The 12,927-nt window shown below is 40.2% G+C and overlaps 1 protein-coding gene across 2 annotated transcripts in view; it reads left to right on the top strand.

Moving 5' to 3' along the window:
• The window catches only part of LOC147180564 (guanine nucleotide-binding protein G(I)/G(S)/G(O) subunit gamma-12-like), a 53,355-nt gene that overhangs the window by 28,954 nt on the left and 11,474 nt on the right, over nucleotides 1–12,927 (top strand). The gene's annotated exons all lie outside the window — the stretch shown is intronic.

Genomic DNA, 12,927 nt, shown 5'->3' with positions numbered 1-12,927 from the left:
ATGTTATGTTCATGTATTATAATCAAAGACATGATTAGTTTAATGAGAATTTTAGTGTTGTAATAGTAACAGCGAACCGTGGCTGAAAGTCACATTTTTGTAATGTTATTTGTTAAAAGTGAAAGCTAATATAAAGGTAATTAAAGCTAATTTGTGTAATTGATGTTTTTTTAATTAATAAAAATTACTATAATTATTATTATTATTAATTGCATTTAATGCAATTAAATATAATCTCAGCAGTGTTACCTCTCTACTCCCATAATGTTAAGTAACTTTGGCACAGTGTAAAATGGTTAACTCTTTAGAAAGTGTTAATTCAACTCTGTAGAGTGTGGAGCTATATAAACCCAGAAAAAGTGTTGGAATTGACTCTGTTGGAGTAATTGTAAGATTTGACTTTTTGCTGCGCACTAAAGGTGTGCAACCCTGACACCGGCCTTGCCTGTATACTATAAAACCTCATCAAATAATCTGATGCACTGAGACGGAGCTGACAAATCCTGCATTTGTTTTCTGACAACAGAGCACAGACTTGTGCCTGACACCTTCTCCGCCTTGCCTTTTGTCTGCTGCATGTCACCGTGCGTCTGCAGTGACGTCTGAGCGGTATTATCGGCCACATGCCTGTGTTTGTTTTGGGCTGCTCTGCGCTTGATAATGGCCTATTAACTGGGGAACCAGAGGCTCCTCGGCACCTCAGTGGAAACTGTCGGGACCTTGATCTTTTGGATGATACCCAGCTGGCACCAACGCGTGCGGTTAGTTGCTGACATTTTAGACTGAAATTGTCTGCATGGTAGCCAGCAACAACAGAGGCGACCTGTTAGCGCGTGCACCAAAAATAGCCCACTGCTAATGATATCATTGAGCCGCTCACGGCCCTGCCCGCCGCCTGTGTCAGACTGTTGGCACCCTGTGCATAAAGAGAGGTGCCTAAATACTTAGTGAGCATCAACAAAGACATGGCTGACTAGTGGGGCACCGCCTGTGCAAGGAATGCAAGGATTAAAATAAATTTAAAAAAAAGATCGCTATCCCCTACCAACAGCTTATTGTAACACACACGATGATGCCCAATTCAAATACTTTTTTTTTTTTTTACAACCTTTAAAGTAAATATGTTCTATACGCCCTCACTAAACATGATATTCTGATTAATATTGTGTTTGTGGAATATGAATTAAGCAGCAAAATTCTGCCATATTGGCCATTTTGACACATGCTGTTGACTGAAAATGACATCACAGTGCCGGAGGGCTCACCTTGCGAATGTCACATGACCAAACACAGAAAACAGGTGAGCTGTGATGGTCTTACCTAAGTTTTTGACTTGAATACCCCTTAACTCATTCAAACCCAAACACGTAGATGTTCTTTTTAATACTTTCACTCCCAAAACATATTTATATAAGTTTTTTGCTAGAGCATTCAGAAGGCTTTAATGCAGCCTCTGACCTTAAGAGGTCGCTTAAAGCAATGGCAGTTATTATTAAAAAAAAAACGGTCAGTGGGTGGCAGCAGAGTATAAGAGATCAGCCAGAGCCATGTTGCAACAAGCTCTTGTCCCCAGTGTGTTCAACAGCTTTGTGAATAATGATGAAACTCAGCTATATTGTAATGCTAATTGCTGCAAAACAGAAACAGATACAAATGTACTTTTTTCCCTGATGAAAGAAGCGACTCTAATCTTTCTTTTGATAGGTTTCATGTTTTATAGCAATAGAACACAATATGTTGTGGGCAAAATCATTCAAAATCCAGTAAAACAACCGGAAGCGAAGGGGGTTGCCTCAGTGAAAATGGCTGTGGGTGAATGAGTTAAAAATAAATGGCTTTTAGTTAGTTTTTTTCAATGTAGCAGCATATTTTTAATAGCCACTCAGCAGACAATAGACCCTGCACGATGGAAAGACTGTATCTTTCACTTACAGCCCAGGCTAAACTTGACTCCTCCCCGATTTGCAAAGATCTAAGGACAGTTGAGATTGGGTGTGCACCAACCACAATTTTCTGGCTCATCCCTGATCTCTAAAAATTCAGACAATTTTTGCAGATTGTGATTTTATTTTATTTTTTTACAACAAGCAGCAGCATGCACCTCCAACGCTCCAATATTATTTTATTGTAAAACATTGAATGATACTTGGGAAACAGTACAACTGGGTTGTTTTAACTGCACATGAAGTAGTTTTCTCAACAAAAAAAAAAATGAAAAGCCTAATATTCATCTCACAGCAAAAGAGAACAAAGGCTGATTTTCCAGACTTCTGTGGAGGGACATGAGATCGGCGGCCAAGATCGTTTTAATTTTTTGGTGATCAGCTGATCACCAGTAGTCCCCCAAAATTAAGGTTATTGGGGGCTGATCTCGATCCTGGCCACTCGATCGTGCTACCCTAGTTGAGATTTATCCCTTGAACATAGTTCCATTGAATACAACTACTACTTGCCTATTCGCCAGGGCTTTGGCTCCATCTGGTGGCATGTTCGGACCTGACTGAAATGTGTGAATAGGCTAGTGTATAGCTCACTTATAGTTCTAAAACACATTTTTAAAAAAGTCCTATTTATGCTTTTTTTATCCATCATCTGGCCCACTGCTGCACGTGTCACATGCATCCACTTTTGCTTCACTCTCCTCCACCGCGTTCCCTCTTCAACCACACAGCACCCACTTACACAACTGGTCATTTGCAAATTCAACAATAGACAAACAGCAGGCCTGACCCTGCTAGCTTGTAATGTCCCACTCAGCAGTTCAGGAGCTACATTTTAATACCCGGATCACTGCTTGTGTAAGGGCAGCTAGAATAAGGCTATGTCCACAAGTGCAGCGGTATTTCTCAGTCCACATGGATGTGTTTGCAGAACGGTAGTTGGTGCAAAAAACCCTAACATTAAGGATGGTTTTTTTTTTTTTTGCACCTTAACACAAAACAACAGGAGTGACTACTGTGTACAGACTTTTGCCAAGGCTAAATAATCGTATCCGTTTGACTCGTGTAATGTTGAGGGCAATACAATTCCATTCCCATCCTGTAGATGGAGCCAGTGGTGTTCTTGAACATGAAATAAAATCCGTTTTTGAATTTCACGTCGTGATCAACAGAGGTGGCAAATCCATGGCCAGAAAGTAAAAACCCTGCCCCAGTTTGGCTTTAGCCATTGATGCTAGCTAGCTAGCTAGCACCGGAGGGGGGGGGGGGGGGGTGTGTAAAGCCAAACTGGGGCAGGTTTTTTACTCTGGCCATGGATTTGACACCCCTGTAGAGTAATAATATCTGGAATCACGTGTAAGGGGTCTAAAATGTAGCCGTATGAGCAAAAGTTAGCAATCTAGCAGTTTGGGATGTCAAATTGCATGACAACAAAATATATTCTTTAATATAACGCTTTTTGTGGCAATGATATGACAAAAATGCTGTTTTATAGATCTCAAAACACACCCCTTAGGTCTCTGCCAGCGTGATCAGCGCACATGCGAAATGTAGCCATCACGAGTTCGCTAGATTAGTATGTGTATTGTGGTGACTGCGGACCGTAATTATAGCATGTCCAGATTCGACCATGTGTGAATTGTGGCCCCCGGTTAACCCTTGCTCGGCAGGAAGTTTCCCGTGCCCCCCGTGTTATCGCAGTTATCTGTCATGATGTCAGGCAGTCCCTGACACACATGCTGCTCCTTGTCAGTCCTGTTCCACTGCATGTACAGTCAGTCTTGTTCGTAATCCTGTTCCAAACATCAACATGTTTGAGGACACTGATTAGCTCCCTTGGCTGCCTATCTTACTGATGTGCTCACTTTATCTAACGTGACACACCGCTTTGTTTTAGGAGCTGCTAAAGTGTTCTTGATTTGATGTTTTTAAAAGTAGTTGCTGCGATAGTTGTAGCAGAATTAGTCCGCCATCTACGCAGTCTCTTCTTCCCTGCATAGTCTCGGTTCACTATTTACAAATTCACCTATGAGTGTTCTTTTTGTGTTTAGGAAGTGTGAAGTGATGCGTTTTGACTGAGAGACAAACTTTGTATGTGGGGGGGGGGGGGTGTTTACTGTTAATTCATTGGTGCTTGAGATGCAAGTTTAATTCGTTTGACTATGCTCGTAGCTCAAAACACTTGTATCTCAAATCCGATTTCCACATTGAAATGAAGAAAAATAATATTATTCAGTTTCAGTCTCCCAAATAAATAAACAAAAAGTTTTTATTTATTTAAGGAAACTAGCAGTCTATAACATTGTAAATTATAAATATATTGTGCAGAATTAAACAATTAAATTAATCATGCCTGATTCGTTGTGGCTTCTTCGGGTGTGCGCAATTTGGCCACTCGGGGCAGTATAATGCAGTCATGCATACAGAAACGAAGAGTTTCACAACCACTCTAAATTACTCAATAAGTGCAGTATTTCTACTTTTTCGCAGAGGATAAAGAATATATGCCTATGAATATTGTTTCTGCACAATAGTCTTTTTTTTACATGTTAAAAACACGGCAACATAGATGATGTTCGTTAGCCCATCTAAGGTATTTTGCACTGTTTGTTAGCATTAAGCCAAACTGTCTTTTCTAAGGCAAAGAAAGCTATGTGGTTGTTTTAAATTCACAACCCTCTTTGTTCTCTGTTTCGTTTTGGCCTTACAATAAACAGCTTGAAGTCCCTTTTTTGAATCTGCAGAACACCTGCTTGTTGTGAAGTGAGTTGATTTCAGTTAGTGCTGTCACTATTGAATATTTTTAGAATCGATTAATCTATTGATTATTCAATCGATTAATCGACTAGTCTTATTTAGAGTATATTATAAGCGGTCTGAGTAATTACTGTTTATTAACCAGTGATTGGAGTTTATTTTGTACTTCGCATTCGTATAGTGACTTTAAAAATGATGTTGTACTATGCTAATGGTTCGCTCGTTATTTTCGAAAGTAAAAACCGATGTTTGCAAATGCTTGTTTGTCTTGTTCTGATCAAACACAGAAGATAATCTTCTTTCATGAAAGACTACAGAAATCAGTGAACAATTAACTGTTGGTATGCTGAAATCAGAGGAATTAGATTTTTTTTTTTATTAAAGCATTCAATTATTCAATCTGATCATTGATTACTTATCAGTTAATTGATTAATTTTGACAGCTCTAATTTAACTGCCACCACACAACACTCTGTTCTCACATTTTGTCAAACAAAAAAAAAAGAGAGTCTGACGGATGGCTTGTGTCTCGGAAAACTTGTAAGCGCGCGCTTGTATCTCAAGGCACCACTATATAGGCAATTATACACATTTGTGGTAAGACTCGCTCACTATCCCCCACGAGTAACTGAGGATGAATGCACTAGACAGCGTTCATGGTACAGTTCAAATGAGCCACAAGAAATTGCGCACGGATCCAGGGTTTGGAAATGAGTCTTGTCTAGTCTTCTCGTCTAGACAGTTTACACATGACTGTCACTGCAAATGACACTTTTCTTCATTTTTCTCTTGTGAGCCACAAGCAGACTGAACAAGCCTGTGCTGTTCTTCTTCGTTCTTAGAAGTTGCTGTATGACCATTCAAGTTAGACTGGAATTCTTCACGGTAACACAGGAATAACAAACGTGGTGTTTTCTCGCACTGGCACATGTTTAACCAAGTTCCCATTAACCTTTGCACACACACTCTTTTCTAAGAAATCCTCTTTCTAAGGAATAATGGAGACCTCTCAGCTGCTCAACCCAGAGGCATTCTTGCAGGCTGGCATAAGAGAGCGAGAGAGAGCATTGCCTTTCCCAGAATTTCTTTTGTTCAGAATGTGCAATGTGGGTGGGGTCGTGTCAGCTCCACTTATCTCTCGAACCATACCTGCTGCTGCGGGGTGGTGCTGCAGCTCTGGCTCTCGTCAGGGTCCTCGCACCCAACACCATGTCACCAGCAGTTTTTCTGCTTCCTTCAGCTGACCTCTCACTTGCTGTGCAGCTGATAACACTTTGGCTGTACAGCAATCCGTTCCCTTGGGATTCTGGTCAACAACCTCACATTTGTTCAGCTTCCAAAGCCTGTTTTTTCCACGGGAAATAATGCAAATAGAAACTAGAAAAGGAAGAGTTTGCACACTTGGCTTGCTGCACCAGAGAGAGACAAACCCTTCTTGGCTAGCTTAGCAATAGCTAGCTAATACCGCAGACACCACACGGATTGGATTTAAAACGTTACCAAAAGTGAAAACAAATTCTAGATTCTGCCAATGGCCATTATACGGCAATTTTAAATGGGAGGTCAACCCCAAAAAACATTCTTGACAATATTATGTTCTATGCAGCCCCACTAGTCTAAATACGGTATTCTGGTTATTATTGCATTAGTGGAATATGAATTAAGCACCAAAATCAGCAGATTTGATCAATATCAGAAGGCGGCCATTTTTCCACTTGCTATCGACTGAAAATGACATCACAGTTGCTCAGGTCTCGGGTAGCAACCAATTCTAGAAAACAGGTGATCTGTGATTGGTCGTTGCTTGAGCCCTGAGAAACTGTGATGTCATCTTCAGTCGACAGCAAGTGGCAAAATGGCCGCCCCCTGAGATGGATAAAAACGACTGAATTTTGCTTCATAACTCATATTCCACAAATGTAACATTAATCAGAATGTCATGTTTAGACTAGTGAGGTCACATGTAACAGATCATTGTCAAGAAATGTTTAAAGCTGACTTCCTTTTAAAGCAAAAAGGATAACCTTTTTGTAGGTTGACGTGGCTGTGTTAACGCATCGGCCGTATAAAGCCTTTACACTCTCCAATCTGTTGTCAAAAATGTGAAAATACACATTTTGATATTTGTATTAAAAGTTTTAATTCTAATAATCTGTGGAATCATCAATACAATGTTTGATTTTGAAAAATGTTTTCAATAGCTGCTGCTCCAGTTGTTTCTTAAAAAAGCGTAATTGTCAACTAGTGCAGGCTGACCAGATGTCTTGTTACAGTCCTGCTTTTTAGCCTTGGCTCCCGCGTCCTGGCAGATTTTGCCAACGTTTTTTCCCGAAAATACGGTAATCACATAGTTGTCATAGTGTTTCATGCAATTAACTCATTAAAAGGGACTTTAACTGTTATATTCCTTCTTATTTACTTCCAAATTCACGTTGAAAAGGCAAGAGACATTGACCGGAACTAAAACTACTTCCTGCTTTTTCTAAAAATCATGGGGAAATGTACTCCTACTATCCACTGCGGTCGCAACTCGCAGGTCAGACTGCAAGCTGAACATACTAGTGGTATATTTCCAACATTACAATGCGAGGCCAGCGCAAAGTAAATGGCACAGCCAGTTTCTAATAGCTGTCGGGACCGATCAATAAAAGCTTGGATATTGGTGAGAGCATTGAATTGTTTAGCGCTGTTGAACTGTCTACCAAGATAGCATTTAGCATTAGCGATTGACAATTCACCCACCAACCAACCCCGTCCCCGCACTCCCACCGACCTTACCCACCCCCGTTGACAAAGATTGACAAGCAATGAAATTTGGTGAATTTTTTTCTAGATCTATCCGTCCCAGTTTTAATTTAGAAAATCTGTTCACCCTTAAATTATCGGCCTGGCATGCTTTGCTAAAGCTAAGCTGAATATTGCACGAAGGATTATATATAAAACAATGTGTTTTTGATTGTTCCGATGTCCCGCATCATGTCACAAAAAATACTAAGTAGCTGTGGAACTTATTCCTGATATGAATTCTCCCAGTCTCTGGTCAAGACAATTGTACATTAATGTCAGAGAAAACAGCCATAAACAGTAACTGCTTTCTCTTTTTTTTTCTTTTTTTTTTTTCGTTGGTGGGAAAGTAATGATGTCACTGGCGGTTCTCACAGCATGAACCACCATTGGCCACACAATTTAGTCCCTCACAGAGAAAAGTCTCACCAACCCCTCTGGCTCGTAAACAACAAGACTGATGACTGAGTATTACTAAGTTTTATAAACAGGGCAACCAAGTAAGAACAAGTCGTTGTTTATACAACGGGGGGAAGAGCGTCGAGAATTGATGTGAACCGAGGGGTCATGTGGAAGGTGTAGCTGGCGACGGTTTCTCACTCAGCTGGAAAAGTGCTGACTGGCGACGGGGAGCATGAGAAGGCTACTGTTAGCTTGGCCCTCAGACTGGGAAACTCCTTCTTGCACAGTTTGTACTGGGAGGGGCGCACATGAGAGGGAGGATGTGTGTGTGTGTGTGTGTGTGTGTGTTTGTGTGCGGCAAACGCGGCAACCAGTCCACTGCTTCGTGGCTTGCGTCCAAACCTTTGAACTCTCCTTTGTTCAAAATAGCAGACGTCAGTCTAGACTCCATCTTGGCATTTCTTACGTACGCAGTTCGTCACTTACCTTAAGCAATGCATGTATTAAGAGCTGAGTGACGTGAGAAAAAAAAATGGAGCAATTAGAGTACCGTAATGCCTCATGCCGACTTACTAGTCTCACATGCCACCGCACCAGGCCCCGCCTCTTGAAGACACATATCTACCAGACAGAGACTCTTAAGATGTACAGGCAGTGGCGTGCAAAGAAGGAGGGATCAGCGGGACGGTCCACCTTTTGAAGTTCTGGACGACCTAGAAACATTTCGCATGAACTTTCTTTGACGTGCTTACAAAAAAAAAACAGTTTGTGGACAAGAGCGGTGATTACAGTGCAGTTAATTGACACCATTTCACACGGAGGCAAACTGCCATCAGATGTGCGGAGAGAACTGTCATCACCTGTAAATGTGGGTGACGGAGGGTTTTCTATCTTGACTTGTAAGCACCCCAATTTACAAGTTTTTACGGGACTCACGTTAGAGCCACAGGTGTCGATACGCTTTCAGACATTTATTAAACTGGACAAATGGAAGTTCAATTTGCTATACAGGTAAATTGAGTCGCGAAGTCGAGGCATCACTACTTATTGTGGTGGAGCGGCGCAAAGGGTGTTATTGTGTAGTCTTGGAATGATCCTCAAAAGTGTGTATAAAAAAAAAATAACTTTATTTTTATTTATTTTTTATTATTATTATGATTATTTTTATTTATTTTTTTACTAAAAAACTTCTAACACCCAAGTGATCATCTCCACTGCAGGATGTGTAGACGACATGGCTGTGGTTTTGTCACCTACAAAAATAGTGTGACATTTGCAACCATATCAGTGAGACATAATGTCATTTCCAATAATAACTCATCAATCAAGGATGTACTCAAAGCTTGTCTCAACGAGGAAACTATTATTCTGGGTGACTTCAACCTAAATTGGCTCGATAAAACACGCTCCAGCAAGATAAGACACCTTGCTAAATAGTTTAATCTAACTCGAATGGTAAAGAATCCCACTAGAATAACCAGCTCCACAAAAACATTACAAGGCTTAATATTTACTAACAAATTAAAAAAATAAAATGTATAATCTAATCAAATGTTTATCACACCATAACCTAACGTTGGTTTCAAGGCAACTCTCTAGGACTCGTTATAGAAATTAAAATCGAGAAAAAACTTTTAGAACATTTATTCCGAAGCGTGACACTGAAATAAAAACTACTGTCCAAAATAATCTAGTTCGTGGCTAAGACACCAAGCAGGCTTGTAGGGTGTACTTTAAAATGCAATAACTCAAATTCTTTCCAAATTCGCAAAAATTCAAAAGCAAGAGAACCTTACCATGGCTCAGTGAGAGGTTATTTATGGCTTCCGATTAAGGATAGAGACGCTGCTCTTAAAAAGCACCTCAAGTCAAGGTTAGGGACTGATCGGCTGATCTACCAAAGCCTCAGTACAAGTTATAGTACAGCTCAGAAGAGCAAAACTTATTTCCGGAAAAAATAAAACAAGCCAAAGGGAATAGTAAAAGGATATGGAAGTGCGTTGACAATTTATCTGGGAGAGAACGGAAGACTGGAAATGGACCCATAGAACTTAAAACCTAAATTCCTGCAACAATGATGTGCTCACACCTCGAATGCAAATCACCGCAAAGGGCTGCTTAACGGTTACAAACATTTTTAATGACTATTTCCTGACCTCGATCCTAAAGCTGAGCAGACCTTCAAATACAGAGCAGCACTTAACGGCCAACTCTGGCGGCCGCACTGGACTTGGAATGCGTGAATGAAGATAAGATCATCAAAACGATGTCATCTCTTTCGAATTCAAAAGCTAAAGACTCATGGGGACTTGACCTGCTTGTATTAAAGAACTATAAAGATGTCTTTTCAGGACCAATAACACGCATTAATTAATCAATCATTAAGAGAAGGTGTGTTTTCTTCCTCCCTTAAATCTGCAATTGTAATACCTATTTTTAAATCAGGAAACAGGAGGGATATCAATAATTATAGACCAATTAGTTAATACTTCCGGCAGTTTCTAAAGTAATTGTAAAGATTGTTCCTGAACAGCTGATTAAGCACCTTGACAACAGAAACATGTTACATCCCATGCAATTCGGTTTTCGATCCAGACACTCCACCCAAACAGCTTGTTGTTACTTCCTCGAGGAGCGACGTAAGGCATTCGACACTGTTAACCAAAATGTTGAATTTGAGTTTCTCCGCAAACACCATTAGTTGGTTTAAATCATATCTTATAGTGTGTTTAAAATAAACAATAAACATTTTTTTAGACTGTGCACTACAGGGGTATTAATTCAAGGGTCCATACTCGGGCCATTGCTCTTCAATCTGTACATCAATGACCTTCCTTCCATCTGTGACAACGTGAATGTCGTGATGACACTGTTTTGTTTTTTTTCACCCACGGCTCCGATGCAAATTCTGCTGCAGCTGAGCTATCTCGTGCAACGATTAAAGCAACTGAGTGGTTGAACAAGTCCCACCTCACGCTGAACAAACATCTATGCTGATAGTTTTATGATTCAAAATGTCGAAGAAGTTAAATACCTAGGTGCGTCCTTAGATCCCACACTTAAAATTTATTAACCATGTTAAAGCGGTATGCCGTAAATTTGTATGTTGTTTGCATGTAATTTTAACTTGCTCTGTTATCTTATTTTACGGGGTCTACAGATGCAAACTAGCATTGTGCTAAATCTGGTGCAGCCATCTTCTTAATGTTACTGTCCTTTTAATCAACTAAACTCAAACTCATGTGTCATTGGCTATACGAACCCAGTGATTCCCATTATAAGAGATCCATGGGCATTGCTGGCTTAATGGGAGCAAGGCATGACCCTGAAAAAGTTTAATTAATTAATTAATTAATTGTAATCTCACTTCTGTCTAAATTAGGTCTTTGGCGTAATCAGATATCTGCTGCTCCCTTTTTGTCAACCCTAACCTCAACCTGACCTTATAGTCCTACAAAGCATAAAGGGGCCAATTCAGCTCGTTTAATTTTGAAGTGAGATTTCAAGTTTCTGTATAAAAGCACTGTCCTTCGCACCTTTCACCGTCTTCTGTCAACCAACTCTACAAGTATAACAGGAGCCTCGAGTCAGTCTAAACTGCCATGAAAAAGTACGGGGGTTTTTTTGGGTTGTTTTTGCTTGATTATCACAAATGTTTCAGATCATCAAACCAATGTTGTTATCTCACAAAGCCAACCCAAGTAAATACAAAATGCATTTTTTATTATTATAATTTTGATGGAAAAAAATCTAAACCTAGTTAACTTGGCTTCGTGTAAAAACATAATTGCTCTCTGAACTTAATAACTGGTTGTGGCAACCTTGGCAGCTCTAACTCAAATCAAGCATTTGCGATAACTGCTAATGAGTCTTCCCCGTAGCTTGGGGAGGAATTTGGACAAGAATTGTTTGAAGCATCAATTTGGATTTAAGTTCAGACTTTGACTTGGCCTCTCCAAAAGCTTCATTTCTTTTCGTGTTTCATAACCCAAGAGCACAAACTGATGGCAGTGTGTTGACCCATAAACATCCAAATTCGTCCAGGTCTTGAAGAGACAAAGCAGCATCAGACCATTTTACTTCAATCACCATGTTTTATTGTTGGCATGATTTCCTTTTCGATCAAATGCTCTACTTTAATTAATTTTTTACAGCAGCTGTAATGAGCCACACACCTTACAAACGTTTAACTTTGGTTTAATCGTAAAATATTTCTCTAAATGTCTTGTGAATCATCAGTTCTCTTTTTTTTTTTTGTGGCCTATTAAGTGAGTCATCATTGTAATCTTGGAGAGTAATGTTAGTTGATCGACAACCTCTAAGACGGTTCACCTGTCGCAGTTTTCCCCATTTGTAGATAACCGTGAACTGCTGCAGTCCCAAAGGCCTTTGTTTCTCATTTGTTCTTGAATTACTTAGCATGGGGTGTTTCTTTTTGAGATTTTTCTTGCTTATTTCACTTTGTCTGACAGGTCATATTTAAGTGATTACTTTGATTCAACAAGTCCAGCAGTAATCCAGGCCTGGGTGTGTCCTGTGAAATGTCACTCGGCTTTCCCAAAACAGTGGTTAATAATGGTTAACTCGTGCTTTAACGAGAGGGGGGGAAATTACTTCACATAGGGCTAGGAGGTTTAGATTTTTCCCCCTATTTATAAACATTCAAAAACTTTTTGTAATAGCAGTCAAATGCGATAAATGCTAGCTAGGTGTGTCACAAAAGATCGATTTCAAATTTACCTTACAAACTACGGGTTTAAAGTAACCCTCCTGGAGTCGAATGCACTTTCGACCATGGCATCCTACTGCGGCTCCACCACACCTCTGGACTCACTGACACTGCCCTCAGCTGGTTTCAGTCATACTTGACAAATCGGACAGAACACGTATCCTTGGGCCACTCTACATCAAACCTACACACAGTCCCCTGCGGTGTTCCCCAGGGGTCAGTTCTTGGCCCCATCCTCTTCACCCTTTACCTCACTCCCCTTGGCCATGTCATCAACCGCCATGGTTTTTCATCCCATTGCTACCCCAACGACAC

This window comes from Leptonotus elevatus, chromosome 1 (genome assembly GCF_054856555.1).
Source record: "Leptonotus elevatus isolate MCC_2025b chromosome 1, RoL_Lele_1.0, whole genome shotgun sequence".
In the NCBI taxonomy this organism is placed as follows: Eukaryota; Metazoa; Chordata; class Actinopteri; order Syngnathiformes; family Syngnathidae; genus Leptonotus; species Leptonotus elevatus.
The sequence above is the reverse complement of the archived record's forward strand: the minus strand, read 5'-3'. Positions and strand labels throughout refer to the sequence as shown.